Source organism: Corvus hawaiiensis, chromosome 1 (genome assembly GCF_020740725.1).
Source record: "Corvus hawaiiensis isolate bCorHaw1 chromosome 1, bCorHaw1.pri.cur, whole genome shotgun sequence".
NCBI classification, from domain to species: domain Eukaryota; kingdom Metazoa; phylum Chordata; class Aves; order Passeriformes; family Corvidae; genus Corvus; species Corvus hawaiiensis.
The window spans coordinates 57596510-57611678 of NC_063213.1; the positions used below are offsets into that span (position 1 = coordinate 57596510).

Genomic DNA, 15169 nt, shown 5'->3' on the forward strand with positions numbered 1-15169 from the left:
TTAAAAAAAAAAACAAAAGGAAGAAATTTTTTTCCCTTGGTAAACACAATTGTCTCTACTTCTTCTGGCTGTATCTTAGACTCAGAGGATGTATCTGATTTTACCTAGGACCGGTTATTGACAAAACATATTGCACTGATTCATCACTGTAATTTTAAAATTGTATTTGGCTTTTACAAGAGGCTGTAGCTACATCCAGACTCGAGACCTATCCAATACACACATCTTTGGCTACACGAGCACAAATATTAATATTTGATATCTCTCTAGCTGCAGGATAGCTTTCTAGCCAACTTCATATGACAAGCAGGAAGCCTTTGTTCACAGCAAATATGCTTCTGCAAATGAGAAAACAAGTCACGTCTGCAAAAACAAAGGCTTATCAACCATGTGCATGGTTTCCCTTTCTATTACACCTTAAATGTGTTGAGCAGTTTATTATTTTGATTTAGCTATATTTAAAAGGGCTCTAGCAAGCATACTAAAAAATAAAATGGTTTTCTTGCTGCTTTTCCTTGATTCAGATTCTTGATGTGCTTCCTTTTCTAGCTTCCTGTTTTGTTTATTTAACAATTACTTAGTTTGAGGTAAATGGCTTATTGAACCGTAACTATGAGCCAGTAATCATATTAAAATTTTGTTAATGTATTCTGTTGTAGATCATGAACTGTCAACTTAACCTATTTATTCAGCTACTTGCTTTCCAGCAGAAGCACATTTATTCAGTGAACACCTGAGTGACAACAAAAAACAAAAAAGTAAAATGGGTGGAGACACTGACACTGCTTCAGTGAAGCAGTCAGCACTCTAACCCAGAAGCCAGCTCTTGGCAATCAAAAGTGTCCTGCAGCTTTTAGGTCCCTCTGCTGTTTAACTGAATGCATCTGTCTCCAATATGCAACTTTACATCTGAGTTAAATTCCTCTCAGATAAGATAAATTACCTACAATATCCTATGTCCTGGTCCTAATACAGCCATTAGCTTATGATAGTGCTGTTCATTTATAAAAGTTACTCACTATCAGGGAGAGACTAATTAGGATCTTAATTAGTATTCCCCAAATGCACTTGAGCAATGACTAGTCTTCCAAACTGGAGTGCAGGAGTCAGTTTTCAAGAGAGAGAGAAGTAAGTAAGACAAAAGATGTGTGCTTCTCAGTCTGTCTGGTTTTCCCAGCTGTTATCAACTGTTCTAATAAAAGATTATTTTTCCCTCCAGGTCTTATCTCATGTATGTCTTCACACAATCACTTACAGTAACACAGATGATAATTATTCTAGTCTGTGAATAGACTCAACTGTCAGTTGACAAACACAAGTTACAGAATGGGGAGACACAGAAATAGTTTTCCTGCTACCAGAATGAATGACTCTAGCACTCATGAAAAGTGTTTGTCTCTTTCCAACAAATCCACATCATCTTTTTCATTACAACCTCTGTCCTCTGCCCCCTGTGCCACCCAAAGGATCACAGGGAATAGAAAAGAGAGTTACAAGAAAGAGCTCAGCTCTTGGCTGTTTATTATAAGATTCCTTTGGTTAATTTGTCTGAAAGCTATCATAGCTATAAAGCTGTTTATTTCTTTGCTTTAAAATCCTTATAAATAATTTCTGGTATGTTTTGAAAAAAGCACACTGATTTTGAACATGTATGATGACTGACAAATTTATTCATTGTCTATAAGCAGGAAAAACCACACTAAAAACTGAGTACTATGCAAAAAGCGGTACAAAAATACAAAAGAAATATACACTTTTGACACCAGGAAAATGTATCTACCCCCACGGCATTCTGGGTCAGCATGAATATGTTCAAAGTGCCTCTGCTAGTCTGGAGGTAGAAAAGTAACAGTGTGGCCAGGAATAAAAAAAGGAAACAAACTGCATCAACATTATAAACATTCACACAGATGTAAAAGCTAACAGGACTCAAGGACAGCAAGAAATTTCACATCAAAGATAACTTCTGCTTTACAGAAAAGATCTGGATTCCTTATGGACATGGTATACATGCCCACAATAGCCTTAACAGCTGATTGATTTAAATCTTGCTTTCCAGATTCTGGATTTTTTCTTAACAATTTGTTGTTTCACAAGAAGTCTATGAGAAGATGATGCCCCCTACTCCTCTAAATGTCCCAGCAGGAGCACACCACTTTGCTAATAAGGCTGTAAGTGAAAATATCAGACTTACTCATTCCACAGTGAAGTTATTGGGTTTGAAGCAAAGAGCTAACAATTGCTGAACAGATGGCTTTAAATTGGGAAGACCTGCAGAGTGCAGGGAGGAAACTCTAGAAAGACAAACAGGCAGAAAATAATTCTTCACTGAAAATGAGAGCTAATGCATCTCAGGATATTTTAACATTCCTTGGGAAAAGAGAAAACAGGGAAGCAGCTATGAATGAATGAGCCTAATCAATACTGGACAATTACTTGTGTAATACTAATAATTTATATGAGGAATTTTAAGACATAACTAATGAACTTGCTGAAAACAAGAAAGGTAACAGACCACTTTGACAAAGTTTTGAGGTATAAATATTTCATTGCCGTTAGGATTTTCCCCTAACAAATCAAAGGAATCCAGAAAACAGAAAAAAAAAGAGATTCAGGAGAACAGTGTTGTATGGAGACAAATTTTGAGCTATGGATGTCCTATTTGGTAAAGTATAATAGTTCATCAAGCACCAAACACAGAAGCTAACAACCTACTGCAGGCTATTGTGTTTGATGCTAACAATTTATTGTGATCTCTACCTTTACAACTAAAAGCAGGACTGCAAGGGTCATTTCTGGATGACGCCATCTGGCATTCAAGTAGAAATGAACCAACCCTTTTCAATTGGTACCTGGATAACTTATCATTTGAGAGGTACTTGACGTATGGCATGAGACAGGTTAAATACAACACAGCAGTAAAGAAATAAATATGCTTCTTCTGTGCTCTCCAAGACTAATCTTTTTTAGAAAATCATCACATAGACAAACTGCCTCCCCCTCTACTCAGGTGCAAAGAGGACTGAACACATAGCAGATGCAAGTCAGTTGTATACAGGGGCATCAGTACCATTTAAATCCTTTTGGTTTCATGTTGTATTAAACCTGACAGCTGAAGAACTGTTTAATAAGCAAAATTTGGTGCTACTGTAGGGATTCACAGTCATCCAAATAGAAACATAGAAGATAAGTTTCACTGACAGTTTTATGTTCAAATATCTAATCCCAGTTGCTTACCCTCAGTTAATTTTGTTTCTTAACTGACCGTACCACACTGGCAGTGACAAGGTGATGCCACGTACTGCTCTCTCCACCTCTTGGAGGGGTCCACAACTCAGTGAAGTGAACCCATGCAGTGCTGGACACAAGGCAACAGTAGTAGCATGGTTACTGGGATGTTACTCTCTGGAGTGATTTATTCCAGTGGGATCAGTTTTGCTGATCCATCATTTCCTATCTAGCTGTAAAAGATCTGGAGAACTTTGATGAAGAGCATATCTCAAGTCATGGTCAGCTATTAAAAGCCTAATCAAGTCGCTGCAAATTTATTTGAACTTGTCTAGGATAAGTAGTTTAACAAGAACAGGGCTACATGGAAAACAAGTATTTGGACAGTATTAGCATCTATAGACAAACAGTGTTTTTGAAAATCAGATCTAACAAGTATTTTATTTATAAATCAAGCAGTGCTGCCATTTGACATTACCCTGAAGGAGTGGAATCTGTGGATCTGAAAAACTGTCACCCTATGGGTGCTGAAACCACCAATTCTTACAATACAAGGCCCGACTTATGTATAAAAAACACAATTCCATGGCTAGTATCCACCAGATCCTGGCCCCTGTGCTGCAGAGCCAGTGCAAGTGGGCTTGACGTGCCTCCTTTTCCAGCCAAGGTGTCACCTGAGCACACATTCCTGTGCTGCAGAACACAGCTGCCTTTGGTGCCTCATCCAGCCTCAGCTTACAAACCATGGCTGCCCTGCCTGGCACAAACAGTTCTCTAGAGCTCATGGAGTTTAATCCAGCCTGCTTCCAGTACCTGAGCCAGACTATTTATAGAAAAGACAAATATTTAGCTGACTTTTGTCATTGCTACAATGTGATACCTCACAACATACATATTCCCTTACTAGGTAAAACACTGTCTTGGAGTTCTACCAAAGAACTCCAGTACATTTTGCGTGTGTTATCACATTAGTATATACATCCACATACTAGGTAACACCCACAGCATCTAAAGTGACATTGGACTGCACAGGCTGAAGTCAGAGAAAAATTATCTGAAAACAGATGTTGGTGCAAAATTAACAAAACTGAAAAAAATTTCTCAATTATATAAAAGCTTTTTTAAATACAGAGAACAAAATAACTAAAAAAAACCTTGAAGATTCCACTAATTTTCAAAACTGTTTCCACCTTGTTTTCAAGAGTGAAGCCATTAAGAAAATCTGTATAAGCATTGTTGCTTCTGTAAAGCAATATTATAATGCAACATCTAACAAGAGAAATCTCTTGAGTCTCAGATTCACCTGTTCAATTGAATTGCTCCTCAAAACTCGTTTAATATGTATGTCATCTTAAATTATCTGAATCACAAATCTTAGAAGAAAAGTTTTATGTGAGAGATATTCCAATATGCTTAGGTCTAAATGATTATTTGACTTTGCATCAGTAATAAGGCATCCATATTCCTGCAGAGCCACCTAATCAGTTCTTAATACAATTTTGTCAAAGAAAAGGCAGAAATGGAAACAGACAATTTCATTTATAAAAAACTTACATTAGAAGGGTATTAAGGCTATTCCTTAACAGTACAGTTCTGGAAATATGTAGTTAAAAAACAACTGCTCCTAATGCTGCATCTTTCTCTGACGTGATAATGAACCCTAAAATGCCCCTGCCAGAATGGAAAAGCTGGAGCTATACTACAACCCAATCTAGTCCTTCATGTACACATGTAAGCCTAGCAAGTCAGTAGAACTGCAACACCCTGTATTGTAACTAATAAAACAAGTGAAAATTTGTTTGCACTGAAATCAGGCCATTTTTTATCTATTCTTTCATTTAACTTGAGGACAATGGATGTACTTTTAAATGCAATGCTCAATAAAAATTACCTGTAGATTGCAAGCAAAGGATCTCTAATTGTATTTTGACCCCTGACAAAATACTACCTGCCATACAGTTATTGAAGCATTCCATGCTTTATTTAAACCATTCACTCTATCAAGTTTGCATGTATGAATCAATTTTTAGCAAGCATTTCTCATTTAGTATCACATCCTGCAACCTGTGTAGCAAAGCTGGTGGTAATCCTGAGCACTGTAAAACAGAATGGGCAAAGAATTGCCAGCATTAGGCATCTCTGTTTATAAAATACATTTCAGTGATTGGCTACCTTTTTTCTTATCCCTCCCCCCACCCTTTTTTTATTTAGTTAGTTTTTTTCTAAGGTCTACAGACAGGTCAGAGCTGAACCAAATTTCCAGCCTGCTTCAAAAGTCCAGAAATAACTTAAAAAACATTGCAATGACATATACTTAAAAGAAAATATAGCCACAAGAGCAAATAAATTCAATGCCTGAGTGACTTTAAAATTGCTGCAATAAGAAGGATATGAATATGTTCATGGCTGTGGGTGGGAATAAAAGAGATTACATTTGAAAATCTCCTCCTACCTTATTTCCAATGACCACACCAAAAAAATTGCTGTACAGTTTGACGTATTATGAGCCATAAAAGCCAAAGGTGGCACATCTGACCTCGGAGAAGAGCTTGAGGACCTCTAACAAGGTGAAGATCTAACCTGCCATTCTCCCTACCATGTAAATCAAAAGTTACTCAGCACCATTTTCTCCCCAAGTAAAGTGGTTGTTAATGTTCCCACATCACCCAGACATAAAGCTGCTGGTTCCTGATCTCCCACTTTTAAGTTTTTTAACTTTGGGTCTTTCAAATTATAAGACCAAAAGGTCAACCGAATTTTGGTTATTTAAAATATAAATAAGGGTAGATACTCAGAGTTATCATTTATTTGTATAGTTTTTGAAATGGAAATTGCTGGAGAAGTGTTAAGTATTGCTAAGACAAGCACTGCCTGATCACTTCTGGCTATCATCAAGGCTAACTGATGCAGGGGAAACTCTCATCTTTATGCAGGTAGCCCTGCAAGCATGATTTTAATTTATATCAGGACAAATTATGCATCTATGAATATATTAATACAACCAGCACTGTGTCTTTCAGAAAGAATGAAAAAACTCATGCATAAATTATTAAGAATTACATAGATATAAAGTGACTGTGTTGCAGAAAGGTAAGGTTTTAAACTGTCTGGGACAAAACAAATGATGTTATAAATTACAGAGCCATCGTTTCTTTAAAATGCAATCTCAATTATGGAATTATTTCAGACCATGTTAAAGGCACATTTCTCTTAATGACCTGCCAGTTCTGTTCATGTTAATCTTTTTCTTTGCATATCAATATTTTTGTTCTGACTGATGATGAATTTTTTCTTCTTTAATCCACACCTTTCCCAGTTAACCTTTCATATCTACAGAGCTGATTATTTCCTGTGTGAAATAAATCTGCATAACTATTAACACACTAATGACATTAAAATAATTTTAAAACTTGGCATAGTTTTCTCACTATATAATGCAGTATGTTCTCTTAAATAAGGAAACATAAAACAAAATCATAATCAGACCAAGAAATCATAATCAGACCAAGAAAGCAAAGATAGAGAGTACTATTGGAGCTACCTGGAGGCCTATATTCAAAAGCTCTATCATGAGCAGTACCTTCTTCTGTAGTATTTTTCCCTGTAACTGCTGTAACAGAAACAAGCAAAGAAGCTTCAAAACAATAAAGTTTTAATGCAAGTTTGATATTTTAAATACAGGCACTCGTAACCATGATAATCAAAAGGACATGGACTAAGGCTATGACAGAAGCAAGAGGTGTAGGAAGAGAAAATGTTCTCATATAAAACTGAGAGAACACCATCACATGACTAAACAAGGCTTTTTTCAAATAAAACAATACTTGTTTTAAATACATCTACAGATTCATATGGATGGATGGATGGATGGATGGATGGATGGATGGATGGATCTCTTTAGTACAGCCAGCAGGTCACAGTTCTCCATGTCTTCTGTGCCATTGTCACATAGCAGTCTAGTTCACACTTAGGTGGGCAATAAAATGCAATAAAAAAAAAAGATTCTCATAATAACACAGCACTGAGCAGCTGCAGTGCAGATGACATCCAAATCCCATGTTCTTCTTAAGTACAAAACACTGAAACAGATTTTTCATTGCCGTTGTTTTAATGGTGTCATAACCAACTTCCTTTATTACCCTTAATGGATAATTAAGATGCTTTCCTCCTATTTAAAGCCTTGATATAACTCTCACTTGTAACAATAGAGAATTGGATTGAACCCTAAGTAATCTGAGATGTGTTTAACAGGGGACCCATTCAGTGAGTCACACCAATCTCCAGGTCCTTTATGCTTTTTAAAAATAAAACATTTTCCTTTTCAGTCAATAATCCTATACAGTGCTTCTCAGTGGGAAGAGCTTAAGTTACAGCATATGCTTTAGTAAAGGCTGAAAAGACTAGTATTTAAAGAATTTAACTTCAATTGTTAAAAAGCTATCAGTGAAGACTGGCACAGACGAAATTTCAGTATGTGGTTCTACTTTGTATTAACAATTGGCAGAGAGAAGTTAAAGTCTTAGTTGAATACAAAAACTCCCTATAGTTTTTGCAATTGCTGTCTCCAGACAGTAAACCCAAGTCGAATCTATTCTTTCTTCATAGACTATGAAACCTAATTTCTGTCCATAAAGGATTCTTCCTGCATTGACTCTCACATGGTAATTTTTTGTATAGATTTAACTGGTACTTCAATAAAACCATCAGATCTATGAAGCAACTTAGATGGAGATTCATGGTGAGAATGACAAACCAAATAAATAGGAGAAGAAAGAAACACTTCCAGCAGCACTGACCACACCTTCTCCTACATCTTCACCTCTGAAAAAATTCTTTAGCCCGAATGCCAGAAATCAGCAGTTTGTACTGCTGTTGTTTGAAATTTTCTGCCATCTACCCATCTCCGTTCCCATTTCACCACAGATCTCAGCTTGACAACGAAAGGTCACAAGCACAGCATATGAAGCCCTTGCTCCTGGGAGGGAAAGGGAAGAATGCAGCTTTGGCTACTCCCTGACAGCAGCCAATCAGACCATTAGAAACGGAGGAGGAAGGTCTGGGGGTGGAGGGAAAGCCTATCATCCTGGGAAAGCAAAATAAATAACATGGCAGGCTGCCACAGGTCTCTGGGTGCACAGTACCCACAGCTTTTGCAGGCTACAACATTTATCTTTCTGCCAAGAAAAAAGATTTGAAGGTGCCGTAGCTATCTATCAGCTCTGCTCCTAAGCTCTGGCCTAACTTTGCCTGCATGTAGAAAGTGTGGACAGCAAGGGCTTTTTACCCTGACTCGGTAGCAGGTGACCAAGGCTATTCCAGGACAAACACACACAGTCTGCTCTGCTGCTCCAGCCTCAACTGCCACTGTAGACAGCAATGGCAGCTCCTGCTCTCCATGGAAAATGGGGTGATCTTACACAGACAGGGTGTAAGAGGGGCCTGTGGACCTATGTTTGGAGTTAGGCGGTTTTCTTTACCAGCAGAAGCCTCTGATAACCAATACCCAGACAGCTTCCAGCCCTTCTCTAGAGCCTGTAGAAGGGCTGCTGTGGAGGGCAGCAACTGTATTGGGCCAGCTGCCCCAGGGGTGACCAGGCTGCATCTACAACTCACCTCAAATGGCTGCAATGTTCCTTAGGGTCGCTTAAAGCCAGGTGACCAAAGGGAGCCAGCTTACGTAATTAGAGGCACTCTCAGAGGAGTTTTGCTAACGATTTCATCAAGCTTCACTGACAATATAATACCAGCCCTTTGAGCACAGAGACAACTCCTTGTATCAGCATCTTCAAGAACTGATACTCTGTGGAACATTTACACAGGAATAACATAGCAGTTATCCATGCAAGCAATCTTTTATGCCATTCAACTTTTCCTATGAATTTTATACAGTACATTATAAAGAAACCCTTATGGGATTCTTACTGTGAAGAAAAAAAAAACCTAATTTTTTTTCAACTTATCAACATAGTCTTGGCAATTTTAACAGTAAGCTGTACAGGAATAACCTTGTCCCTCATGACATACCCCTGTCATGCTCTCCACAGAAAAATCTATATGGAAATGCACGGAAACATCCTCTCTAATACTCAGCTGCAGTTTTAAACTGCAACTCCATTGAGTATAATTCCCTTTATTATAATCCTGAAGTCTCTTTGCTCCTGTTATCTATTATTAATCATTCTATGTATCTGGAAGGATGCATGGTTGAATCACAGTGACTTGATTATTTCTTTTACTACATCAGAGGGCTTTATATTAACAAAACTCCAAATGCTTAAGGCAGGACTTTCACCATAAAATAGGTCTCCTGCAGATCCTTACTCATCCAGAGAGATCCCCAAAGACAACAAAAAGTAGTCAGGAAAAGCTTCAGGGTCAGTGTTATTTGAGAGACTAAATGAAAGATATTTTCATGAAGATGTCATACTGTTTTTTCTCTCCAAAGCCCATTCCCACAGATGAGAAAGAGCAGAAACAAGCATTAAAGCATTAAAATACTAAGTTCCTGATGCTCCTTGTCACTCATCTTGCAACACAAGAATTTGTTGGTAGTGTTACTGCAGTTTGAAGATTTTGTTGGAGGACTAAAATTACCAAGAACTGAGGCACGGATTGGGAGGGAGGGGAAATATCTATGCAAGTTTTTTCTAAATTTTTCAATTTAGAAAATTATCAATCATCAAGTTTTCCTATCCTTGCAAATTATACTCAAGCTAACAATACTTCTAGACCTATTGTTCCATACTTTGTACTTTGCACCTGTGTGCCTGCTATGTAGGTACTTAAACTATGCAGCTGCCTGCATAGTTTATACACTGTGTCTTGGAGCCATAGCACAGAGAAAAGGCAGTATACATACTAAAAAGAATCACATCCAACTAAAAGATGCGATTACACAGAAGGTTCTTGCACTTACAATAACTGCACAATCCAAAACAGAGACCAAACAGGTCTTCAAACTTCACATTCACCCACTTCATGCAGCTCACTTCTGTTGCAGGTCTAACAGAAGAGATGAAAGGTAAAGGCAGCTGCAGGGAAGATTCACAAAGAAATTCCCTGAGAAACAAACCCCAGAAGCAGGTTGATCATCTCAGATGTGAAGCAGGCCAAGGGCCCTACTAGTGGCCAGTTTCTCTCACAGACTCAGAAGTGCTTTAACTGTGTCACATGCTAGTCAAGTCTAAATGACCTGATGATATTCTCAGTGCATTGAAAGGTGATGTCACCTCAAAGCTATGTAAATATTTTTTTTGAAAATATCTAATTACAAGTATAACTATGTATTTTTCAACCCAGAAAGCATAACTAAAGGGTATGTAAGAGTAATTATGCTATGATCTGATTAAAGGTCCACATTGTTGCCAGAGGTGTCAGAATATTAGATTGCTATTGGATCTTTTCAAAGAATAAGAAACAAGGCACAAAAAGACTAAATCCCTCCTGGTAAGTCCCACAAAGAAGACAGGACCCACCTCCTACCTGATTATCATAAACTATTTAGGGACTTGGTGCTGGAGTTTATTAAGTATGGTAATCTGCATGCAAACAGAACTGATTACCCAATCTTGATTTATATCAGCATATACAATAACTAAATAGCAATATCTAATCATTAAGAAGCCAAGCAAAACAAGCATGGTATTTACTGAGTCACAGAACCACACAAGAAAGAGAATTCGCCTAGTTCAATCTGCTCAAGGCTTAGGCCAGTAAGGGAAGCAACAAGAGATTTCATAACATCTCTGGGCTGCTCCAGTGCTGAAGTACTTTCATACTGAACATTTCCTTCCTTACAGCCAGTTGCGTTTCAGCTTATGACCATTATCCCTCATCCTCCCACTGTGCACCTCAGTAAGGAGCACCATCATGCTATGCCTCACCATCCTCTTGGTAACCAACTCTTAATGTACCAGGGGACTGCAGAGCTACTCATTTCATTACAGAAGGCAATCCCATGGATCAAACATGATTGACTTAAACTGGCAAACACTTTCTTTGCATCTACAGAAGCTACTTCCAAGAAGCCTCACTCCATTATTTCCTCAGGGATAGTGGTTGACCAAGCTGCAATACTCCAGACCTTTCTTCTTGCCCTTTCAAATGGTTAACACAATAACCTTTCTCCAGTTATTGGGAGCCTCCCTCAATCCACAGTCTTTCAAAGATCACAGAGAGAAGCCTGACAATGACATCAGTTGGCTTTCCCAGTACCCTCAGGGGCATGGTGTGATTCTTGGGTTTGTCCTGGGCAGGGCCAGAAGTTGGACTCTGTGATGCTTACTGGTCCCTTCCAGCTGAGGAGATTCTATGAACTCACAGAGGTCAAGAAGATATCCAAGATCAGTTATTTTCCACTCATGCCCTTCCTCCCTGAACCACATCTCTGAAAACAAAGGCTGTGAGATCTTATCCATGAAGACCAAAAAAAGGACAGGACAGAGCACCTCAGCCTTATCTGAGTCTGCTTTGACTTCTGCCACTCACCTAGCATGGAACCTAAATTTTCTACAGCCACTTACTGCTTTACTCCATCATGCTCTTCCAGAGTTTTACCTTTGCCTCCTCAACACCCTGTTGTTGCCCATCTCCTTCATTACCTTGACACATTTTTCTCCCAGACACTTTACTCACCTCACATAGCTCCTGGGGCCCTTCTCACACCTCAGGCCCTTCTGCCTGTGGCCACCCAGAAGCACCCTCACATAGAGTCAAAGACAATATGTCTGGCACAGCTTGTCTGGTCCTCCGGTCCTTTCACCTGTATTTGCTTCCATACCCCAGATTCTCCTTCCAACCTTTCTTGTAGATGGGTGTCACATTTGCTGACCTCCAATCACCTGGGACCTCCCCAGCTAACCAGGATTGATGATAAATTATGGAGAGTTGCTTGACGGAATATCCTCAATACCCTCACGTGAATCCCATCTGGACCTACAGACTTGTGAGTGCCTGAGTGGCACAGGAGGTCACTAACTACTTCCTTCTGGATTGCAGGGGCTATGTTCTGCTCCCTGTTCATGTCTACCAGCTCAGGGGGCTGAGGATTACTAGTCTTTCTGTTAAAGATGGAGGCAAAATTCTTATGGTGTTACTCATTAGAGGTTTAAAATACTTTATTTCTACTTAAGGCTGACATATGCGGGGGGGGAAATAAACTCATAGACAGTTTGCCAAATTCACACCACAGGATCAAAAATAATTCTTGCACTTCATTCCATAAGAACTCCTAATACACTATACTGTCCTCTGGAATTTTAATTAGATTTTAAAAAGAATGCAGGTATGGTGTTCAAGGACTATTTTTCATAGCAACAATTACTCAAGATGTAGTCTCCCTTATTATATCTTCTCAAGAAAGCCATGTTTTATAGCTCATCCATTTTTAATTTGATAAAGCCTCTATATTCTGTTCTCCCTTTTCATTTGACTGCTGAGTCTTCTCATAAATGCTCATTTCCTGGCAGCTAGAGCACAATGAACAGAAAAGCAAACTGCTGTTCATCTGAACAAAGACACTCCCACACAGTGGAGTATCTATGTCTGGGAGCCCTGCTATAGAAAAACACATGCCCACAGTTATTCAAAGATTCCACTTCAGCCGCAGTGCAATGCACTGGCAGACATGAATAGCCTTTCTTTTACCTTGTTTATTCAAGAACTATGATCCACTAGCCTGCTTTTAAGTATTTGATATCCTACAGTGAAGAGATTAAATTAGCCTGACGCCAAATGAAAAGCTTCAGACATTATGTTGATTTTTTGGGTAAACTTACGAAACTAAAATCTGAAGGTCTTTTCCTTAGAGATTAAAAGGCCTTTGCTCTAGGATTTTATATTTATTATGCTAGTGAAGTCAATCCTATCTCTGAGAGAAACTGATTTCTTGATAGGTTCTCTCCTGCCTTGAGTGCATTTGAAAGCAAAGCAACCATCTTTCTAATTTCCATACCACTCCTCATGTAATTAATTAAGTATACAATCTAAACCAACTTCCTTTCCAAGCACATTATTGCAAATCAGTCATTTGTGAGAGAAAAACATAAAGAGAAATAGGGCTGTATTTTATATCTTGTTTAGGAAGAGTCTTTCATATTGGGAAGGTGGAAGATGGGCTATAATAATACAGCATTTAAATAAGTAAATATGCACGGGGGCACACATAGAGCACTGGTGTGCTCTCATTTCTCATGCTTCCAGTGAAAGAGGTCATGACCCTTCAGACTTTAACCTCATCACTTCCAATTTTTCATCTTGGTTTTTGGAAGAGAAATTTAACCCATCTGGTTTTCAGTTTTATGAGGTCATGAGCCATGAAAGAAAATCTAGCTTTAAAAAAAAGGAGATATATAATCTCTCTGTGTATAAGAGTAGGTTATGCAGATGTTTCTGTTATGTCAGGACAAACTTAAAAGAGAAAAAATATTCTCTGCACAATATTATGCACTCATATGTCTACCACTGTGTATTTCTTTCTGGTTGTACTTACGCATTTCTAGTCCCTCTATCAAAACCATACACAATGGTCAACCTTAAACTCCTGCCAACACAAAGCTGTGAAAATCCTGTCTTTGATGTCATCACTGGGATATTTAGCCTGGGACATGTTAGTACTGGGATATGTTAGCACTGGGATATTGGTGCTACAATGAGGCAATAAGTTCATCAGAAGTGAAAGATAGCTACACTTCCTACTACAGCAGGGCATGAACAAGCGTCCCAGCCTGTCCTCTGCTCTATGGCAGCACCAGCCAACACTACCAGACAGAGTCAACTTATGTCTGAGTTGGACATTTCACTGATCAGTTCACACCCCCAGCAATGTATTTAATAGTGCTGGTGAAAGGCACGTTGATTTCTTTTTTTCTTAAAAACACAGCTAAAAAGTCTGCAGCCTCCCTCTCCCCAGCCACACAAGCCATAGAGCTTCAGCAACCACCCCCACACCACAGGAAACATTTTGCATACAAAAGAGTTTGTGAGATCTTTTATGGTTTTCAGCATCCACCAAAGCTAGAGAACCAACATTACAATCTCCTGAAAGACTTATAATATGGGGATACTTGGGAGTCAGATTAGTTCATAGTGTTCTATACACATAAATGATACAACAAAACTATTAAACAGCCCAACACCTTCAACAGAGGATTAACTCATATTTCACTACAAGAACACTGAACGATGCACCTGTTTCATGAACTTAAGAGGTAAAAGCTCACAGTAAAATGCAACATGCAGGAATGTTTTTTTCAAGCATATATTTCAAAAAACGGCAAGTTTTGAAAAATTACAACCAAAAAAATCATACATAATTCGGGAAACAATTGCTTCTAATACTATTTCTCTAATTCTCTTACAATCCAAAGGCCAATCAAGTTCTTGCAGACTGTGTCCACCTTAAGTCCTCTTCCCTTCTCCAGCACAGCAAATACACACTGAGCTGTTAATTGCAGTAACGCTAATTAAAAGACAAAACCTCATGACTACATTAACAGTGAAATTGCCAATTAGCACACAAGGTTTCCTCATTACTGCTGCTGCATGAAATGTGAAGCATGCTGTGGATAGCAGTCATAAAAATAAAAGACATTTTTAAAAAGCCAATAGGTCACATTTTCAGCTTACTTCAGAAGTTCTGCTGGAATCAGTAACTGAGAAGCTGACCTACAGGAAAGAAAGAAATTCCTACAACCTTTTGTGAAAACCACTAAAGAAAAATATTGCCATTTTCCACATATGCATTCACAATGGTTTGCAGAGGAAAGAGTACTTGCCTTGGTGTAGCCACTAGAAAATGGCTTAAAAATTTAAAAGTAGGCCAAAGGGTAAGATTTCAGTGCATAATTTATCCTGACTTTATACTCCACATAAGGCATCCCCACAAAGAACTAATGGATACTGAAAGCAGTCCAGGTGATCCTAGTGTCCTTTATTCTACAGA

General features: G+C 38.5%; 1 protein-coding gene across 6 annotated transcripts in view; it reads right to left on the minus strand.

Moving 5' to 3' along the window:
- CDK14 (cyclin dependent kinase 14) overlaps positions 1–15169 on the minus strand; it is a 319708-nt gene that overhangs the window by 139780 nt on the left and 164759 nt on the right. The gene's annotated exons all lie outside the window — the stretch shown is intronic.